Genomic DNA, 21,222 nt, shown 5'->3' on the forward strand with positions numbered 1-21,222 from the left:
CTGAGCTCTGAAATCACCATCTTCCCTTTCTTATTTACACTCTGACTCTCTTATTTGCACTCTGACTCTCCCGCCCCTGACTAGAATTTCAACCACACGAGGACAGGCATTTTCTCCATCATCTCCGGGGCTGGATTCCCAGCACTTAGCACGGTGCTTGGTATACCGTAAGTGCTCAATGCATAGCAGCTGGATTGAACCACTGACTCCTGGATCCGAGGACCCAGAGGGCACGTGTGATGGTGGAAGAAATAAACGGCCCGCTTTCTCTGGATTACAACCGTCGGCCACAGACACAGGACTCGAGCCGGGGTCTCTGTCCCTCCCGGCTTTGGAATAACCAGGATACAGGGCTCAGAAGAGAAGATGGGGTACCCCAAACTGCCCTCCATGAGAGGCCCCCAAAGCAGGGTTTCTCCACCTCCGGGGCTGCTGACACTCATTCTCTGGGGCCAGCATCCTTGGCCCCCACCCACTCGGTGTCTGGCGCTCCCCCCATGCGACACCCACAGATGTCCCCAGACATCACTCAGCGTCCCCTGGGGTGGCGGGGGCAGAACTGTCCCTGGGTGAGAGCCCTGGTGAGAACCTCCCCGCTTCCCGCACTGTCCTATGTACCCGCGGCCCTCGGGGGGGCCGGGCCGGGAAGGCCCGGGGAGCCCATGCATCTCGGGCTGGGCCGTGCTGGCAGGCCCCGTAGCCGCCAGACCCAGGGAAATTGGATTAACTCGGAGAAGCCAGCCAAGATGATCCGTCATGCCATCTGAAGGACAGCGTATTGATCTCCACGTGGCGAAAAAATGAAATGATATCCCTTTTTGTTATTTAAAACGCTGCTTAAGCAATTTCGTAATGGAACAGCCCGGCCCGGGTCCAGGAGCTCCCTGGCTGGCCGGCTGCGCCCCCGGATCGGGTGGAGGACGGGGGAGCGTGGACGCGGCCCTGTCTTCCCCTGGGTAATTGATGACCCCCGGGGAACAGCTCCATTTTTGCCGGCGACGGGCGCAGCTTTGATTTATTAAAGACATAACAATTATGAAAATAGCTGATTTATAATCAACTTGCCCGGGGCCCTAATTGATTTCTGGGGCAAAATTTAGAACGGGAGGTATTGACACCTGGAGAAAGGAGGCACCAGGCTTGGGGATGGGCCACGATGGGGTGGCTGGCGGGGCCGCCCCGGGGGCAGGAGGGACTGGGACGGGACTGGGCCTGCATTTTTCAGGGACACACTTACGCTTAATGGAGAATTCTTTGTGATTTATCCGGGCATTTTGTATTTTATCTGACAGTCCTACCACGATGGTCAGGACCCCAGCTCCCAACAGACCCACCCACGAGGCCCCATTCACCTGATGAGGAAGTAGAGGCAAGAGGATGTTCAAGGCCTGCCCAAGGTCACGTAGTGGCTGACTTCAGTCTCAAACCCAACCCTGGGGTCTGAGCCTTCCAAAGCCTTCAAGACTCCTAAGCTCCTTTCAGAGGGAAGGGATTACGGGCTTTCCTTCCTATGCAGGGACAGGTTAGACCGGCGGCAGGGACCAGGTCTGGTGACAAATGGACATAGCTTCAAATTTCCCCAGTTCAGCCTTGTTATTATTGCTGTGTGCCCTTGAAAAAAGAGCCTTGCCTCTCTGTGCATCGGTCTCCAGAACTGTAAATGGGCATGACTGCGCTATCTCCGTTACAGGGTGTTGAAAACAGAGACAAAAAGAGAGACAGCCATAGAGGGAGTCAGAAAGACAGGGTCAGAGAGACTGAGTCAAGGCAGAAAGGGAGAGAGCACGCACAATGGGGAGGCATGCGCCCCATTTGGAGATGGGGTGGCCCCAGAGCGGGGAGAGTTAAGTCTACAAATAGGAAGGTTCAAGCAGTTTCTGGAAGGCAGGCAGAGAGCAAATCATAAGCCCGTGGGACACAGAGCTCACGGCCCAGCGGCCGCCCGTGATGGCCCTGCTGAGCAGTTTTAAGTATCGTTAAAGATAAAATAATTTTTCCCCCTCTGAGCCGTGTGATTGACGAGGTAATGGGCGCCGCCTGGGCCCCGCCGACGGGGGAGAAGGTCAGGCTGGAATGTGATCAGGTTTTTCCAGAGCGATGCATAAACATGATGGCACAGAGGCTGGGGAAGGAGGGACTTGTCCCCAGACACTCTGAGCTTTCAGCCGCAGGGCATGATGAGCCAGTGATAGTGGGGGGCCAGGAGGGCTTCCCGGAGGAGGTGTGGTTGCTGCTGGGATTGCAAGAAGGCATCACGGGCAGGGGAGACTGCAGAGGCAAAGGTGTGGAGGTAGGACACGTCTCTTCACGCACCTTCCGGCCCCCACCTGATCTCACCGCCAGAACATACAGCTCACTGCATTACGCCCAGCCCTCCATGAACCTTCTGTGGCCCCCGGCCACCTACTCCAGGGTTCAAATCCTGGCTCCCCCCTCTTATTACCTGTGTGACCTCGAACGTGTCAGCGCGCCCTCCCAGCCTCAGTCTCCTGATCTGTAAAACAGGATGGGTATAGTCCTTCCCCACCCGGGGACGTGGTAGGAGAACGCCAAGAAAGGCACACTCATAGCAGCGCTTTTGGCCGCGAGTTCTGGAAAAACCCAAGTTAGTCTGTTTCAACGTTAAAAAGAATTTTTTTTTTCATTTTATACAACAAAACACTAAGGTCTTTATTCAAAAAGCGCTTCTGCCAAGAACCAAGCTGATCGGTCCTTCTGTAGTCTCTCTTTTACCCTGTTTCTTTTTTCTCTCCCCAGCTCGTACCATTTCCTGACACTGTATTTGTTCATTACCCCCTCCAAGCGCCAGCTCCCCGAAGGCAGAAATTTGTGTCCGTTTTGTTCACGTGTTCTCAGTGGCATATGGAAGGTGTTTCCTAAATAAATGGATGGCTTGCTTATTCATCCAGGGATGATATACTCAGCTCTTCAAGAACAGAGACCCGTGTCTTCCTCAGTACGTCCACCACGTTGCTCCTCATGGATCTAAAGTGATTGCCAAAGCTGACCATCACACCCTCGTGCCGGCCCCAGGAAGGCAGAAGGGCGGCAGGGCAAAGGCTTTCTCCAAAGGACTGTCTCCTTTAAGGAATCTTCCCAGAAGCCACTCCCAACATCTCATTGGCCAGAACTCAGTCACATGGCCATGCCTGGCTAGCTAGCTGCAAAGGAGTCTGGGAAATGTAGTCTTTAACAGAGTGCCAGCCCTCCACCCCCTCAAGCCAGCCGTGATTGGCAGGTGAGGAAGAAGGTGAGTATGGGGGGGAGGGGTGGAGAACGAGGGACGTCCCTGGATCCTCGCGACGTCCCTGGATCCTCGAGACGTCCCCGGACCCTCGCGTCTGACAATACCTGTATTCATTTTCTAAGGCTGCTGTAACAAATTAGCACACGTTATGAAGTTTTTAGTAAAATAACAGGAAAATGCATGATCCTGCGCTTCTGGACGTCAGCTCTCGCGGGGCTAGAACCAAGGTGCAGTCAGGGCGGGTTCCTTCTGGAGTCTCCGGGGGAGAACCGCTTCCTGCCCGTCTTCCAGCTTCCAGGGGCGCCCGCATCCCTTGGCTCCCGGCCCCTCCTCCCATCTTCATAGCCAGCCAAGGCTGGTCGAGTCCTCACCCTGTCCTCTCTCTGCTCCCCCCTCCCCGGCCCCCCTCTTCCACGTTTTAGGACCCTGGGGACTACACCGAGCACCCCGCACCCCTGACACCCCAGCACGTTCTCTCTCTGGAAGTCAGCTGGCTGGCTGGCCGTGCCCCCTGCGGATTGCAGCCTTTGCCCTTTCGGGCCTCCCCAAGGGGAAAAATACCACCGCACCCATGGCCCAGGTCAGAACATCGAGGCCCCCAGACGCCGAACCGCTAGCCCCAGGGTGGTCCCCCCACCCCCCTCCCCACCCCGAGTCCCATAAATTCCAAAAGCTGGGATTTAGACCCACGGACGTGCGATCGCAAAGCCTGTGCCTCCTCCGCCACCATGCTGTGCCGTCCACTCTTGTGATTTGTATCATTGCTATTATCGGGGATGGTCCCTTACTACGTGGGCACCAGCCTCCGGGGTTCACGTCTGAGCTGAGCCGCTAGAGGAGGGTGTTACAAAGGAGAGCGCGCAGGCGCAGGGAGGTGGGAGGGCACTCCAAGGTCGTCCAGTGCGTGGTAGAGCCAAGACTTGAACCCCAGTCCACCTGGCTGCGGACCACTGCCCTCCCCACCACGGAGGAGAGAGCCGCTGCCTGACAGAGGCCGCAGAGGACCCTGCTGGCTTATCGGGCGGCACCAGGGGGCTCGGTGGGCCCTTTTCCTGGCAGAGGCTGGGGAAACGGCGGTCACAGGAAGCCGGCCAAGTGCTGAGTCTGCAAAGCGACATATCTCCACAAAAGCCACTGGCCACGTGGCCACGTGGGCCCAGGGCTCTGCAGATGATCAATCTCGCCCCCTCCCTCCGTCGCTGCCTGCCACCCTCCTGCCTCCACCCCGGCGCCCTTCATCCCTCCATCCCCCGCTCTCCGCCCAGCTTCCCGCATCCTGGAGGGGGCATGGTGCCAGGGCCACCCAGGCAAGGACAGCCAGCCCGCCCATGACAGAAACACTCAGCAGCAGGATGCACCAGCCAGAGAGCAGGGCGTAGAAGCAGCAGCCGTGGGGGCCACGGGCCGGGTCCTCATCTCAGCTCCTGCTGTAGTGCTGGGCTGGGAGTTGATATGGCGACGTCTCCGTGTTTGTCTGCAAGGTGGGTTTTGCAGAAAAGAATCTGCCCCGTAGGGCCGTGAACTGTTGCAACCACTTCAGATGGTGACAGTAGATACATCCTGCATTAGGCCCTGGGAGCTTTCAGGGCAGCCCCGGAAGGCTCCCTGGAAGAGGCAACGTTTGATCTGGGCCTTACGATCCTGGAGAAACTGAGGGGAGGGGGAAGTCCTGGTGGGCGAGTGGCGGGAGCAAAGGGGTAGAGGCTGGAAGTTACACAGGGCATTAGAGCATCAAGAGGAGAGGGGGGAATAAACCGCCAGGCCTCAAACACCAGGTGGAAAAGGTCGGGGCTCTGCTGTGGGTCATGAGAAGCTGTGCAAAAGTCTGGGGTGCCCGGGGCTGAGCCGTGACTCAATGAGGAGGAATAAGATAAGCCTACGGGTGCTGGGAGGCACAGCGGGGTGAACTGACTTTCCCGGGGCCACAGAACAGCCAAGTTCCAGGGCCGGGATTTGAACCCGGGAAGTCTGACGCTGAGGTAGGAGGGCTTCTACCGCTGGCCTGAAGCTGCTTACGCAGCCACTCTTGTGTAATGCCTCCCAGATGTCCTTCTAAGAAGAAGAGATCTGGACAGAGACACACACAGAGGAGAGACCATGTGGGGACACAGAGAGAAGGCGCCTTCTCTAAGTCAAAGAGAGAGGCCTCAGGGAAAAAAAAAAAAAAACAAACCCAATCCTGCCAACACCTGCGCTCAGACTTCTGGCCTCCAGAATTGTGAGAAAATAAATGTCTGTTGTTTAAGCCGCCTAGTCTATAGTACTTGGTGACGGCAGCCCCAGCAAGCTCATAAGGTGCCTGTGAGAACAGCTTCGCCAGCTCTGGAACTTCAGCAGTCAGGACTGTTTGGTCTGCAAGTGACACACACACACACACACACACAATGACTGGAGCCAGATTCTTCTTAAGCCAGAAGACAGCTATTCTAACAAAATAGACAGCTGCAGGCATGGTGCGATCAAGGTGCTCAAATCACACCCGGGTCATCTGTTTCCCTTTCCAGGAACTCCCATTCTCAGGGGAGCGTTTCCCTCGTGGTGATCAGACCAGGCTCCCACCGGCTCAGCAAACTCTGAGGCAGAGGGGGACAGTGTCTTCGCCCCCATAGCAGAACTTTCCCCCCAAATGCAGCAAATGTCCTGGAGCTCACTCTGATTGGGCCGGCTTGGGACGTGGTGGGTGGCCCTGAGCCAATCACTGAAGCCAGAGGTTTAGCATCCCCCGACTGGCCGGCACTGGGTGTCTTTGATGGGGCATCCCCAAAAAAGGGACACTGAGGCAAGGATTTGGGGTGGGGTGGAGCAGGAGGGGACAGGTAGTTTATGGGTTGATCCCAGGAAGCATCAAGGAAGAGGGGAAAGTGAGATGGGAAAGGAAGTGGCCAATAGAGGGGTACTGGCGAGCTGGTGGCTGTGGAGGGGTCTCTAGGGTACGGTAGAGGTCGTGCCTTGGAGTTACCCCAACAGTAGGGTCAGGTGGCTGCACTATTTACCCACCGACTCCCCGAGGGCTGCGTTAACTCTCCCGCCTTCTGGCCTGGCCTGCCCAGGGCCGAGTGAGCTCCGGCAGCCGGGAAAAGATCTCCCAGAGAGCAGGTTGCCTGTTTCGGCCGTAAGCAGGCTGGCATGCAAAGGTGAGTTCAAGGGCATATGGGTGGGGCTGCTGCATTTGGTCATCGCTTCCGTACCTGGCGCCCAGGCTGAAGCCAACCCTGCCTGAACCTCATGAAGTAAAACCAAGTCCAGGGAGGTCTCTTCCCCAGGGAAATCCAAGGCTCTGTTCCAAGGAAGGATGCAGGCCAGGTCAGTTCTCCTTCATTCTTCCCACGAATCTCGCACATTCCCGCTGGCTGCCCTCTTGACATTTCCCTCAAATTGTCCAAGACCCCCGAGACCCTTCTCAGTCCCCAGCTCGGTCACGCTTTCAAACATCAGACAGGGGGAGGGCCAGATGGTGGGATAGATGGGCCATTCCTGCTGTTACTTCTGTGGCTGCCCCAAGGTGACGGTGTCGAACACGTGTTTGTGCAGTCCTGCTTCCTTCTCCCTGCTTGTCCTAAGCCAGATCCTTGCACAAGCTAGACACCACGACAGAAGTGAGTGACGTAGGACTTCCATCCCCACCATGCCCTGCATTGGAACCCAGTCCCTTCCTTCTTTCCTTGTGACTAAGTCCCCACTGGGACATCACTGAGGGACCTTTCCCGCCCTTAGATCTCCATCAGGGCCACCTCAACCCATCAGAGAGAACCTCAGATGGGAAGGAGCTCTGCACATCAAGGAGTTTGGGGAGAGGTGTATCAGCTAGCTGTTGCCGCGTAACAAATGGGCCCAAACTTAGCGGCTTAAAACAACACTCATTTATCATCTGACAGTTTCTGTGGACTGGGAGCCCAGACACAACTTAGCTGCTCCTCTGCTCCAGGATCTCTCAAAAGGCTGCAACCAAAGGGTCAGCTGAGGCCACAGTCGTCTCCACGTTCAACCAGAACAGAGTCGAGGCCTCGAATGCTCCCGTTCCCTCTCCTGGAGCCCAGCTCCGTGCGAGCAACCCCAGGCTGGTCTGCCTAGACGAACATCCTTGATCATCAAGGAAGATGATCGCGGAAGAAAATCTAGCTGTCCCAGCTGGCGGCCAGCTGACCCCCAACAAGAGCGCCCAGCCAAGACCCTCGGAGCTGACTACTTGAGTGCGGAGTCAGGACTGAGGCTGGATGAGACGAGCAGAATCGCCCAGCTGATCTGCAGACTCGTGGACCCAAGTAAATGCTCAGTGCTTTCGGCTGTTGGATTTGGGGCTGGCTCGGCGGATGACGGCATCGTCATCACTGTCCGCCATAATCATGGGCACCCACTTAAACATAAGGAGATGGAGGAGGAATCCCTCACTCGGCTCTCCCCAGATAAAGGAGTTCTGCTCCGTAGAGTTTAGCTGTCTCCACTCTACAAAGGAAAGGTGGCTGGCAGTTCCTTCTGATTAAAAAATGTTAAGTTCCACTTCACCAGGCATCCCACTAGCCTCCTTTTCCGTCCACCTTCTCTGGAGGGCTCAGGAGCCAGGGATGCTTTTCCCAGGCTTGCAGGCAGAACCGGGGCCTGGCCAGGGGCTCTCAGAACCCTCTGGCCGAGGGGTCCGTTAAGGGGACCCCTCCCTGCCAACCCAGTCCCGGCTACTGGCCGTGGAGGCTCGCTGAGGATCCGCTGGCCTTTCCTTTCCAACACCTGAAGCCCTCTTTTTTTTTTTTTTTTAATGTTTATTTATTTCTGAGAGGGCACAGGCAGGGGAGGAGCAGACAGGGGGGGGAGAAAGGATCCGAAACAGGCTCTGTGCTCACAGCAGCGAGCCCGAGCCCAAGGTGGGGCTCAAACTCACGAACCGTGAGATCATGCCCCGAGCTGAAGTCGGACGCTCAACAGACTGAGCCCCCCCAGGCGCCCCTCCTGAGGTCCTCTTAAGACGGAGGGCCAATACGTGCCGGGGAATGGCAGAACGGACTTCTGGAAGCCTCAGGCCAACGCACCGGCAGATGGGAAGCAAGACAATTTGCGTTCCGGGCTTGGCCGTGACGGTGGGCTTATCGCTGTCCAGGAATGCTTGGCGAATCAAGGATGTCTCCCGCCCATTCCCCAGGTCTATCCCTGAGCCCGCCGGGCCTCCTTCAAGGTCTGGCCCCGACCAGAGCTGCTGAGACTTACCCCAGCACTGCCAGTCTCCTTGGTGGGTCCTGTGGCTGAATATGTTTAATATCACCCCAGAAAGCAAGGGCTCCCAGCCCCACCGCTCATGATCACTGAGCATGAACTCTAGAGCGTAGAAAGCTTAGAAAACCTGGAAGGAATGAGGGAGTGACTAGAAAACCTTGGGGCACCTGGGTGGCCCAGTCGGTTAAGCCTCCGACCTGGGCTCAGGTCATGATCTCACGGTTTGTGGGTTCGAGCCCCGCGTCAGGCTCTGTGCTGACAGCTCGGAGCCTGGAGCCTAAATGAACATTAAAAAAAAAAAATGGGTGGGGGCGGGGCGCAAGGAAAGGTTTTGCCTCCCACGGGAGGGGGGGACCCCACCTTCTGCTCGGAAGGTGGCTCGGAAACAGTGTCGGGAGCCAGTTTAGGGAAACCTGGGTCCAGGGAGGAGGAGAGTTGCCCAGCACCAGACGGCAAGGAGGGAGCCTGGCCAGAACTTGGGAGGCTCCGACACAGGCTGAATGAATGAGAAAGTCCCACCAGATCCCTCTCCAGGGAGAGGCTGACTCTGCTCGGGGCTCCTGGCAGGGGAGGCTGAATGTGAAGGAAGCGTCTTCTCTCCTTGCCCGAGTCTTGGGAACGTCTCCCTGGGGAGAGGTGGCGCCAGCTGCCGAGGACGTCCCTGTTAAGTCTCCGATCACGAGATTCGGTGATTTCATTATTGTCTGCAAAGCTCCCGGGAGGGTTCGCGCGTGCAGATAACCACCCGTGATACGGGGCACCGGAGTCATCAAGGCTCCCCGAGGCGGCTCAGGTAGTGGGGCCACGGCAGGTGCGCAGAGACGGCTTTGCCCGTCACCTCTGTGTGGAGACAGGGGCTGGGGCCAGAGCAGGGGCGTGGGGGACGTGGCCAAGGTCACGCAGCCAAAGCCGGAGAGGGGCTAGATAGATACTCCCCGGCAGCCGCCAAGGGTAAGCCTGACTCAGGTCTCTCTTCCCTCTGCCCACAGCCCCCCAGGGCTCTCCCCTGCCTGGGGTAGCCGCCCAAGTCCTCCCCTCCCCGTGCTCTCTGCACGACCTGCCCCATTCCCTCCCCTCCCTCCCTTCCCTCTCTCTTCCTCCCTGCCCAGGCCCTGGTACTTAATGCGTGCTCAGAAAAAATGAAAGGCCCGTCTGCAGAATAAATGGGCACCTTGAACACATTTGGAATCTGAAAGGATCTTCTAGTGCACAGTCGCTGCTTGGACTCCTCTCCGGATGAGGGGCTCACTACCTTCCAAAAAGCTCCCGTTTCCTGTCAGAGCTGTTCTGGCCGATAGCAGTGTCCTCGGCAAAGTCTGGGCTGGGTGTGTGTGTGTGTGTGTGTGTGTGTGTGTGTGTTGAAGGATGGGGGGGCGACACGAGGTCGTGAGGGGGACATTCTGGAACGTTCGCAGAGTGGTCACTGTTTTGAAACAAGTTGAAAGCCTGAGGCCATCGGGTGAGGTTAGCCCAGGCTGACTTTCTCCCGGCCTCTCCCCTCCGCGTCTCTGTGTCTCTCTGTCTCTATCTCTTTCCTTCGATTTGCTTCTCTGATTCTGTCTCTCTCCTATTCCCTGTTTGTCTCCGCGTCTTTGTCTCTGGGTCGCTGTGCTGTTCAAAGTCACACAGACGGGAACGCAGCTTCTCAGCCCCAGAAGAAAATTGCCGGGCCGCCCCAGCAGCAGAATAATTGAATCCGCGGGTGGCCCGGGATTGAATGAATCGAGAGGGGTGGAGGCGGGAGGGCTGGGGGGGTTGCATTCCAAGACAGGAGGAGATGCTTAGCCATAGGCATTGGGGGGGGGGGGGCACAGGAACGGGGAGGGGGTGGTGAGGGGCTGTGAGAGCGCTGGAGATACTGGGAGATCCGGAGGGCCCTGCTCAGTGGGAGTTTAGCATCTAGTTGGAAAGATAAATGTTACATTGTTGAAATTGTGACGGTTCCTTAAGACACACTCGGCCGGCTCTGGGACATATAACCCCGGAGCGGGAGCGGGGAGGGGGGGTGATAATCAGGTTGGGAGGACATGACAGGGCTCCAAAGGGGAACAGTGTCACAGGCAGAGGGAACAGCATACGCAAAGAAGAGCCAGATGCCCCACGGCTCAAGGGCAGGGCACGTGAAGCGGTCCCTGGACATGATGTCAGGACCCTGGACAAGGAGTGGGTTTCAGGGGAGGTTGCTGCCCCCCGGACGGGGCGGGGTGGGGGTGGGGCCGCTGGGGAGTCTCCAGGGGGATGGGCAGGAGGCAAAGGAGAGGAGGAGGCCTGAGAGGTGGGAGGGAAACCAGAGGTGGGTGGAGTCTCAAAGCCCAGGGGAAGGAGACCCGGGGCGTGGCCAGAGAACTTGAAGTCCTGCCTGCCAGCCCGGGCTCTGACCCGTGACCTCTCTGTCCCTTCCTTCTGCTGGGGCAGCTGCAGGAGCCCTGAGGACCCCTGAGGGAGACCCCTGAGCTGTTGTTTTCTGGCAGCCTCCGTGTTCTGTCTGTGAAATGGGAACATTTCGGCCCCAGAGGCCGAGGTAAATTGCCGAGGCCAAGACGACCACAGGGAGAAGTTATCGTGTCCTCCGCACGATGACAAGCAGGGCCTTCTGCCCCCTGCATCATCCATCGTCCGTCCACACGTTCATTCACTCATTCATTCATTCCACAAAGGATTGTGGGGCGCCCAGGTGCCGCTCTGGGTGCTGGGGATGCAGCTGTACACAAAACAACCACGGCCCCTCCGTCCTCCAGGGGCTGATATTTAAGCTGCGGGAGACAGAAGGCAGCACACAAACGCCTAATCTAACTTCAGGGAGCAGGGAAAGGGGACTTCACAGTTCGGGGAAGGTGCCCGCTAGCTGGGGTGATCTGGGGAGGCTTCCTTGAGGAGGTGACATGTGAGCTGAGACCGTAGAAGGACGCATCAGGCTGGCCACGATGCCGGGGAAAGCCGTCCAGGAACGGGGCTTTTCCTTATTGATCTCGCTTGTTTTCTCTCTCTTCAGCTGTCAGCTTCATACAGGCGGAGACATCTTCCTTCCTGGCCGGCCCGTCTGTCCCCTGCTTCGCCTCCAGAGCCTAGAACAGTGCCTGGCACACAGGCCACTCTCGCGAGCAATTCTGAATCAGTGAACGAATGAATGAGCGAGCGAACGACTGAACGGGCGTCGTTCCCGTCAGAAGGGCCAGGTAGGAAGGCAATCAGAGCCTCTGGCCACTTCATGAGGCCCCTCTAGGAGGTCAGAGCTGAGAGATGTGGGGTCAGGGCCTCCCTTGATTACTGCGATTCTAATTAACTCCTGGGCCGAGAGGGCTGCCCCACTCAGAGGAATTATAGATAAGTTGGCTTCCAAGTGTTTGAGCAGCGGCTCTAACGGGGGCGGGCGGCGGCTCCCCCCTCTCCCCCCACCAGCCAGCTGGCCTGGGAGGCGGGTGCCGAAAGAGGTCATTTGCATAGGCAGGTAATTGGTTTTGCAAATAAATCTGGTTCTTGAAATTTGTAGATTAGCAATAATACGTCTCCAGATGAGAGAAAAAGGTCACGGATGAATAAAACAACAATTAAACTTTCGGGAGATTATTAAACTAAACAGAAACCTGGCACAGGGCGGCCGAGGGAATAGGGAGCAAGGCCGGGAAGGTCTGGGGTGGGCCGGGGGGGGGGGGTGGTCTGCAGCCTCGGGGAGCCAGTTGATGTCCTCACCTTCCTGCCTCGTGGGAGCACCGTCCGTAGGCCAGGCTCTGCACACAGTGGGGTATTTCTCAGTAGAAACCTGAGGCCGGGGGCGGGTGGAAAAGAAGATACCCGAGGCCACGCAAGGCAGGATTCGAACCCGAGACCAAAGCTTTGCCCCACCCTGGGTGGCAGTGAGCCTCGCCCAACAGCGGGGAGGAAGCAAGAGGCGTGCAACGGGACGGAAGAACTTCAGGTGCGATTTTAAATTCGCACGTGCCTTTATACTTGCGTGGCATTGAAATGCGACACAGCGGCCAGGGGCCCAGGCACAGGGGTGCCTCTTGGGTCACCCCAGGGGCTCTTCTCGGCTGCTGCGAGCATCAGAAATGTGTTCAGGCGTCAGGAATGTGCTCCAGGAAACACAAGCAGAACCTGAACCAAAACTGGTGAGTAGCTCACGGGGGGGGGGGGGGGGGGGGGGGGGGGGGGGGGGGGGGGCGGGCGGGCGGGAGAGAAAGATGGAGAAAGAGGCCGACAGAGAGGAGATGGGAGCCAGGCCGGCAACGTGGCCATATTTTGCCCACCACCAGCATGCGACCGTGGGTGAATCACCCTTCCCCCTGGGACCTCAGTTTCCATATCTGTAAAAGGGGAATTCTTTATATACTCAGGGCTGTCGTTCAGAATATTTCCTGAGCCCCGACTGAGGGCCAGGCACTGGTCCAGGCGCTGGGACCGCGACAGCGCACATAAGAGGCGGAAAGCTCTGCCCTGGTCCAGCTCACGGCCTGGTGGGGGAGACAGAGCGAGTAAACCTACAGGGCTTTAAAGAGTGCAAAATGCTCGGAAGAATATGAGGGCAGGGAAGGCTTCTGGAAGGGGCAGGAAGAGGGCAGGGAGGGCAGGTTGTAATTTTAAACAGGGCATTCGGGGAAGGTCTCGGAGAGGGTGACAGCTGAGCAGAGAGCTGAAGGACAGGAAGGAGGGAGCCATGGAGAGATGTGGAGAAAGAGCATCCCAGGCGGAGGGAAGCCTGTGCAAGGGCCCTTGTTGGGCAGGACTGAGTCTGGCATGTTGGAGGAACAGTAAGGAGGCTCGTGTGGCTGGAGCAGAGTGAGCGAGGGGGAGAGGGAGCAGGACGGGGTCGTGCCAGTCTCCTTGTCCAGAGATTGAGGAGAAAGGGCATCACTCTGCTAGGGTCATGGAAACAGTGACAAAGGTCCACTCTTCCTTCCCAGCCCCCTCAGTGGCAGAGGCTGTGAGCTGGCCCTTGATATTCATTCTGTTTTCTCCTTTAGAAACAGAATCTGCCCAGGGGCGCCCGGGGTGGGTGGGGGTGGGGGTGGGGGGTTCGAGTCCTGCGTCGAGCCCCACACTGTCAGCACAGTGCAGAGCCTGCTTGGGATTCTGTCTCTCTCTCTTTTGGCCCCTCCCTTGCTCTCTCTCAAAATAAATAAACTTGAAAGAAAGAAAGAAAGAAAGAAAGAAAGAAAGAAAGAAAGAAAGAAAACCTTCCCCGCTAAAGACTATACTTCCCAGCCCCCCCTTGCAGCTCAGCGTGACCATTTGGCTACAGAGTGGACGACAGGATATGAGCATAAATCACGCATGTAACTTCCAGGTTGTAACCTCAGCACGGACGCACAGGCCCTCCTCCAACCCTTCTCCCCTCCCGCCTCCACCCTCTCGGCTGGGAGGTATTTGTGATGGCAGGAGCTGGAGCAGCCACTATGGTCCACAGATGGGAGTTCAGCTGAGGGGCTAGAGGAACAAGGTAAAAGAAGTCTGGTCCCTGGTGATGATGCCGGGACAGTGAGGACGGGAACGGTGAGCTTCTCTTTCACTGAAGCCACGGTCTTAAGGGTTTCACAGACGGGGTCATGGAATCATGGCAACAACAGGTCTCCGATAATCAAAAGTCTTGCGCACCGTCACCGCCCATATTGCAGGCCCCGGACTTCCTCCCTTTCCCGCTAACCCTCCCCTGCTGCAAACTGCCCAGCGCCCCATCTCCGCCTCCGGATCTCCCCGGAAGTCCCCTGTGCGCGGCCCAGCCTTGCTGCCACCAAGCTGTAGCGTGCCAAACGGGCCGCCACGTGGCCGGCCGCGGAACTGCCCTTCCCGGCTCCGGAAATCCTGCCCACTGCTTCCCCAAAAGCAGACCAGAGAGAGCGAGTGGCCTCGGCCGGGTCACGCAGCCGGGCCACCCTCTGCAAAGGAAGCAGATGGCTGAGCCTGGCCCACGGAGGGCTGTGGGGACGCACAGTCGGAGCGGCCACCCCTCCTCCCCCAGGACATCCCCGCATCCCACATGGATCGTTTCATTCCCTGGCTCTTTCCACGAAGCCTGAACGCGGGCTGTGTGCCGTGTCCTTCTCCCGCCACCGGGGCTAGAGCGCGCTCTCCCCTCCCTCCAAGAGCTCGCAGGTTAGCGAGACGAGGCGCCCAGAAGAGGGCCGAGCTGGGCTGGGCGGGACTCGGGCTTCCCGGAGGAGGCGATGCATCCGCTGAGGCAGGACAGGCGGAGGGGGAGAAGGCAGGGGGGCCCACGCGGAGGGAAGGGCGGGCACGAGCAGCGGCGGCTGCGGCGGCTGCGAGCCCCTGAGAGGCATCCAGAGGGAGTCAGGGCGGTCAGGGGAGCCGAGGGCGATGGGGAGCCAAGGAAGGATTCAGGGCAGCGCCGCAGGGAGATCAGAGCTGCCTCTGGGGACGATCTCGGGGAGCAGGGCCGGGCCCCGGGGCCGCGCGTCCCCGCCGCATCCTCCTGCGCCCGGGCGCCAGCGGGAAGCGGGGCCGGGAGGGGGTACCTGGCGGCCAAAAGCCCAGCGGCTAATGAGCCCGGTGCGGCGCGGGCTATTTTTAGCAGCAGCGACGCGGGACGCCTAATCGCTCCGGCCGGCTCCCGCCAGGCTGCCATGGAAACGCTCGGCGCCGCCGCCGAGCGCGGATCCGGGCCGCGCGGCCTCCCGCTCGTCCCCCACCCCCCACCCCCCCTCCCCCCCGCTCCGAGCCTCGGCCGCTCGGCTCTGCGGCGGGGACCCGGGCGGCGGCCTCAGCTTGCCCCGTGCGCGCGTTGCACTCGTTTCATCCAGCGGCACTTGGCCGAGGAGGGTTAACGGTCGGCCTCGAGTCACACGGCTTGCTCGAGGTCGACCTAGGACTTGAACCCAGGACGGCTGGCTGCGGAAGCTGAGCACTGATCCATGATTGGCCTACAGCGTGTATCTGAACCGGAATTTGGGGGGTTTGTGTTTGTCCGCGGAGGAGGGCCTCGTGAATGGTGGTCTCTGGGGGGGGGGAGCCGGGGGGGGGGGCGGGGGGGACCTGGTCTCTACCACCCACCTTGCTTATGGGAAACAGAAGTGAGAGAGAGGTTTTGCTCCTACGGGGGACAAATGGGGGCTTCGAGGCTGGGCCCCCAGCCGCAAGTTGCCCGATGCTGATGCCTGAAGCTGGGGTCTTTCCCCTCCGGGGGATGGGGGGAAGAGAGAGACAGAGAGAGAGAGAGAGAGAGAGAGAGAGCAAGAGCTATTGTGCAGGGCTGATGTCACGGGGATGCCCACCCTTGTTTCCCACAGTGGGAGCCAGCGGGGAGCGAAGAACAAAGTCCCACCCGGGCCAAGAGGTGGGGAGGCCAGCAGGCCGTCAGAGTGCTCTGTAACAGTGGATAGCTCCGGGGGGCGCCTGGGTGACTCAGTCGGTGAAGCGGCCGACTTCAGCTCAGGTCATGATCTCACGGTTCACGAGTTCGAGCCCTGCGTCCGGCTCTGTGCTGACAGCTCGGAGCCTGGGGCCTGCTTCGGATGCTGTGTCTCCCTCTCTCTCTGCCCCTCCCTCGTTCATGCTCTCTCTCGCTCTCTCTCTCTTTCTGTCTCTCTCTCAAAAATACACATTAAAAAAAAAAAAGAACATTGGCGATTTTGTTCCACGTGGCCTTTGTTTTGCATTGGTTTGAACTCTTGAGACTATGACTTCAAATAGTGTTTATCTCGCTCACCGGCCCTGTTGGCGCCTCTGATCCTGGCCTGGTGATAAGCGCCAAGGTTGCTCAGTCCCCGGCCTGGCCCGCGGTAAGTCCTCCAGGACCGTGGCCGTCACCGTGGCTAACATTTTCAGAGAGCCACGTGCCACACTCACCAGGGGGATCTCATGTGACCCGGAGCGCTGCTGATTACTCACTCTTGTTGAATATTCAGCCTGGTGCCCTGGGACCTGGGGCCTTGGTGGACCCACCTGCACCCCCCCCCCCCCCCCCCCCGCCGCCCCAGGTATTTTTATCAATCCCGATTGGTGGACGGGAGGGCGGGACAGAAGGAGCATCCTGACCCTGGGGTGCAGTTGGCCTGAGCTGGAAATCCCACCTCTTCGCCCCCATCCTGCCTGCCCCCCCCTGCCCCCCCCCCCGCCCCCCACAGTTTCCCGAGCCATGAGGAGCATGCTCCCTGGGAGGAGGTGCTGGGAGGCTGGGGGTGCAGAGGGGGACACAGAGCCCCTTGAATTTGCCCCCACCGTTCCCCGGTCTCCCCAACGGCAGGAAGGGCGGGGGGCGGGGGTGGGGGGAAGCCAAGGTCACCATGCCCCTCCCCCAGCCTGGCTCTAATTAGCCGTGAAATAAATTAAACATGAGGCCAGGGGTCTGGGGGTGTTATGAGATCGAGGGGCGGGGGTGAGAGAGAGAGAGAGAGACAGGAGGACCTAAGCCTTCCCACCTGCATTTTGGACCTTTGGTGGCCAGAGAAAGCCTGGGGGTTGGCCAGCTGTCCCTCCGGGGTCACCTTGCCCCACTTGGCACCGTTTAATTCCCTTGCCCCAAGGAAATGGTGAGATTCCCCCCCCAACCCCACCCCGGCAGCCAGCTGACCAGCAACAGGCCCAGAGAGGGAGGTGGAGAAGAGACAGGGAAGAGGGCGGAGCCTCGGTGTCCGCGTGGGTCCCACCCTCCTCCCCCCTCCTTGCCCCCCCCCCTTGCTCCTCCTCCCATAACACTATTGCTGCCCTTGTAACCTCGCCCTTCCAGATCCACTCCCCCTCGGACAATGGCACTGTCCCCATCTCCACCCTGAGGACCGGCCGGGTGACCTCAGCAAGGCCGGTTTGCCTCTCAGCGCCTCGGTTTCCCCATCTGCACAACGGGGGAGGGGCCGTGGACCCAGGAGGCGACTCCTGTCACCAGCGTCAGAGTTGAGTCACCAGGCCTTGTGCCCCGCCCCCCACCCCCCTGGTGTGTGACTTAGGTCGTCGGTTCTCCCCCAGCCTCGGTGTCCTCCCCTGTAAGATGGAGAGATAACGGTGCTTAAAGGAGGGAGATGAAGGACAAGCGGGGGGCCCCTCTCCCCACAGACTCCAAGAGCCACGAGTGCCTCCCTCCGCCACTACTGATATCCTACCCGCCCGAGGGGTCAGGCTGGGCGGAAGACAGGGTGCCCACGGTGGGGTGGGTGAAGCCTCAGTGTGGGGTTCACAAAGAAAGCCTCCTGCAGGCAGACTTGTGCCCTGAGTTTTGAAGACCGAAGACGATGCACACGCCAGAAGGAAAGGCATTCCTTGTGGAGGGAACGGCCGAGGCGAATGCTTGGAGGCAGAAAGAGAAAAAAAAAAGTCACAAATTCTGGTCTCAGCTGGAACCCAGAGTGGCACCCTCTGGACAGAGCAGCCTGGTGGGGCTTTGCAGGACAAGATCTCAAGTCAGAACCCACCCTGATGCAGACAGCCGGGCTCAGGAACGCAGATCCTAGAGTCCGAGAAGCACTTGCAGAGTGGGGGGTCATGAGAGCTGGCACCGCCCAGAGCTACTGTTAGGACAAGAAGAGCTGAGCCAACTGTGTAAACACTCAGCGCATACTCAAGTACTCACAGGGCGGCTGCTGTTACTACAGTTCCAACCAGGACCACGCAGATCATTTTTTAACAGTTATATATTCATTTCAATGTATATCCTCCCAAATTTATGGACACCATCTACTCCGCTCAAAAATATATATATCTGGGTTTCCACGGTAGGATATAAAGGTGCATTTTAAAAATAAATATATTTTGTTGGAAAAGAATGGGGAGGAGGTGGGGGGGGGGGGAACGGGAAATGATGGAGCGAAGGAGGGAAGCCCGGAGTCTGGGAAAGGCTCGGGTAATAGATTTCTCAGCCTGCTCCCGGCCCCGTAATTAATCCTGAGGGGCTCATTAAGTTCCGGCTTCCGCTCCAGCCACTCAGCGGCCTCCCTCCCGGTCTCCCCTCTCCCCCAGGGAGGCCCAGCCTGGCCTGCCCCTGCCAGGGCCTCCCTCCTGCGGTGCTGCTGGGCCCCCAGATCCCTGGGCTTAATCATGGAGAATGAAGGTTCAATCAGAAGCCTTTACGGCGGGGAGGGGAGGCTGTGCGAGGAGGGGAGGCTGTGCAGAGGAAGGGCCTCCCAGGTACAGCAGAACCCGGAATAGGGCGAGGCAAGGGAGGCAGGGTGGAGGATGTCTATACTTAGCACTTTGATACTTTGTTCATTGTAGATGTTTTTGCATTCATTGTGAGTAGTTTTTACTTTTTATCTCTTCGTTGTGCTTTTTAAATGTGCTATCAAAATAGTACTTATCCAGACGGCTGACTTTGGCCGTCACCTCTTAACTTGTGTGGAGAGTCCGTGGTGCCTCCCTGGCCTCACCTTACCCGGGTCCTGATAGCTGCGGGGAGGCTGGAGCTCCTAAGTAAGCATCCTGAGGCCAGAAGCTGTCAGAGGACGGATGGTCTATTACTGGACTGATTTATTTTTTATTTTTTTTAAACTGTGTTTTTTTTTTTAATCTTTATTTATTTATTTTTAAATGTTTTTATTTTTTTTATTTTTGAAGGAGAGAGAGACAGAGCATGAGCCGGGGAGGAGCAGAGAGAGAGGGAGACACAGAATCTGAAGCAGGCTCCAGGCTCCAAGCCGTCAGCACAGAGCCCGACGCGGGGCTCGAACTCACGGACCGCGAGATCACGACCCGAGCTGAAGTCGGCCACTTAACCAACTGAGCCACCCAGGGGCCCCTGGACTGATTTTATAGCTGGGAAACAGGCCCAGAAGGGCAAGTCACGGGCCTCGGGTTACTTGGCTAAAAGAACGCAGAGGCGGGATTTGAACCCTCGACAGCCTTCCGGGGCTCCCACCTTCTTTGGGATAAAAGCCCAAATCCTGTGGCCCCCGGGGCCCCCGCAGGACCTACCTCCAAGGGCAATGAGGTCAAAGGAGGTCGGGGACCTGACTCGGGTGCTTACGGCCGCCCTCTAGTGGCTGCTTCCGGGAAGAGGACCCCACCGTGTACGGGTGGGGGAGGAGGGAACCCGAGCAGAGGGGACCGCGCTGGTCCACGCGGGCGATGGAACCGTACACCCTGATCCCATACTGTCCAGTGTGGGAGCCACTGGCCTTTCAAATGTGACTAGTGCAAATCGACATGTTCTCCAAGCACAAAACACATATCAGGTGCTGAAGACTTGGTGGGAAAAGAATGTTAAGATAGCTCATTAACAATTGTTTATATCGATTGCATGTTAAACTGACGTTTTGGCTGTATTGAGTTAACGAAAACATGTCAAAATTGGGGCCCCCCGGGTGGCTCAGTCAGTTAAGCGTCCGACTTGGGCTTAGATCATGATCTCGCAGTCTGTGAGTTCGAGCCCTGCGTGGGGCTCTGTGCTGACAGCTCGGGGCCTGGAGCCTGCTTCCGATTCTGTGTCTCCCTCTCTCTCTGCCCCTCCCCCCTCTCAAAAGTAAATAAACAATAAAATTTTTTTTTAAAAAGATAATCAAGATTCATTTCATCTGTTTCTTTTCACTTTTTTTTTTTTTTCCTCTTGTGGCTACCGGAAAGTTTAAAAACATTTGTTTTGGTTTATTGATTTTTGAGAGACGACAGAGAGAAAGCATGAGCGGGAGAGGGGCAGAGAGAGAGGGAGACACAGAATCCCAAGCAGGCTCCAAGCTGTCACCACAGAGCCCGACGCGGGGCTCGAACCCTGAACCGTGAGATCATGACCTGAGCCGCAGCCGGACCCGCAACCGACTGAGCCACCCAGGCGCCCCTACCGCAAAGTTCTAAAGTACATCCGTGGCTTCCATGATCTTTCTACCATTTAAATGCCTTTCTACTAGGCATTTAAATTCTAATGCAGCGGCCTTTTCACTCACTGCCCACCAGGGGACGCTGTGTCCTTGCAGTGGGGTGGGGCAATCTGGAATCTAAAGGAAAAGGAAGTAGTAACTCAGACAGTTGCTCCTTTGTGGTCGTTGCCTTGGATCAGTTCTTACAACCCAGATCTATGTTTGCCATCTGCCATGGCTCACCATCTAAGGGGGGGCAGAGCCACCTGTGGGTAAGGATTCTGCCTCCCACCCTGACTCCGGTTTATTCGGCCAGGGTCAGGGGGAAGAATTAGGCCTCCAGAGTCAACTCACAGATTCTGCAGCATTTATTGTAGAACCACTGCGTGCTCCGCGCTGTTAAGGTGATTCCTGCAACGAATCCTAAGCAAACTGAGGTTCAGAGAGGGAAAGCGGGTTGCCCAAAACAGCCCCGCAGAGCCAGGCTTTGCACCCAGCTCCATCTGGCTCCAGTGTCTTCCGGGCCTCTCCCCCGAGCCAGCTGCCTCTCAACCTCTTAGAAACTCCTGAGAAATGTTGGGCAGGCATGATGGCGAGGGCACACTATCTGTCCACATCGGGCCAGCTCAGCGGGGCGGTCAATAATTAATTCTGAATTGTTCCCATTTATCACAGTGGCAGGAACCAGAGCTCATGGAATCCTAATCCCAAGCCTCTGTGCCCCTTGGCCAGCTGGAGCCGGACACAGTGCTGACGGCAGGGGTCCCTCACTGAGCCTGGGAAGGGAGGGTGTTCCCGGCTCCCCACTCCCTTACTGAATGTTGTGCGATCCAGCAGTGACCAGATGAGACCCCATCCCAGCCTTTGCAGTGTCACAGGCTCGTGGGAAAAATACATACTGCATAAGTAATAATGTAAATAATTAATGCGACAAAGGAAAGAAACAGGATGGCGTGAGCATGCGAAACTGGGGGGACGTGACTTGTTTAGGGCCTCCTCAGGGAAGTGACATTGAGCCTGCAAGTCGGAAGATGAAAGGCG

At 57.9% G+C, this 21,222-nt stretch overlaps 1 long non-coding RNA gene across 1 annotated transcript; it reads left to right on the top strand.

Annotated features, from left to right (window-relative positions):
- Nucleotides 1–15,153: 15,153 nt before the first annotated feature.
- LOC132673836 (uncharacterized) lies at nucleotides 15,154–18,118 on the top strand. The gene is made up of 3 exons (XR_009608227.3): nucleotides 15,154–15,356; nucleotides 17,130–17,292; nucleotides 17,593–18,118. It is a non-coding gene; the product is annotated as an uncharacterized LOC132673836 (long non-coding RNA).
- Nucleotides 18,119–21,222: the final 3,104 nt, after the last annotated feature.

The sequence above is a fragment of the Panthera onca genome, chromosome A2 (assembly GCF_046562875.1).
Source record: "Panthera onca isolate mPanOnc1 chromosome A2, mPanOnc1 haplotype 2, whole genome shotgun sequence".
Lineage (NCBI taxonomy): Eukaryota > Metazoa > Chordata > Mammalia > Carnivora > Felidae > Panthera > Panthera onca.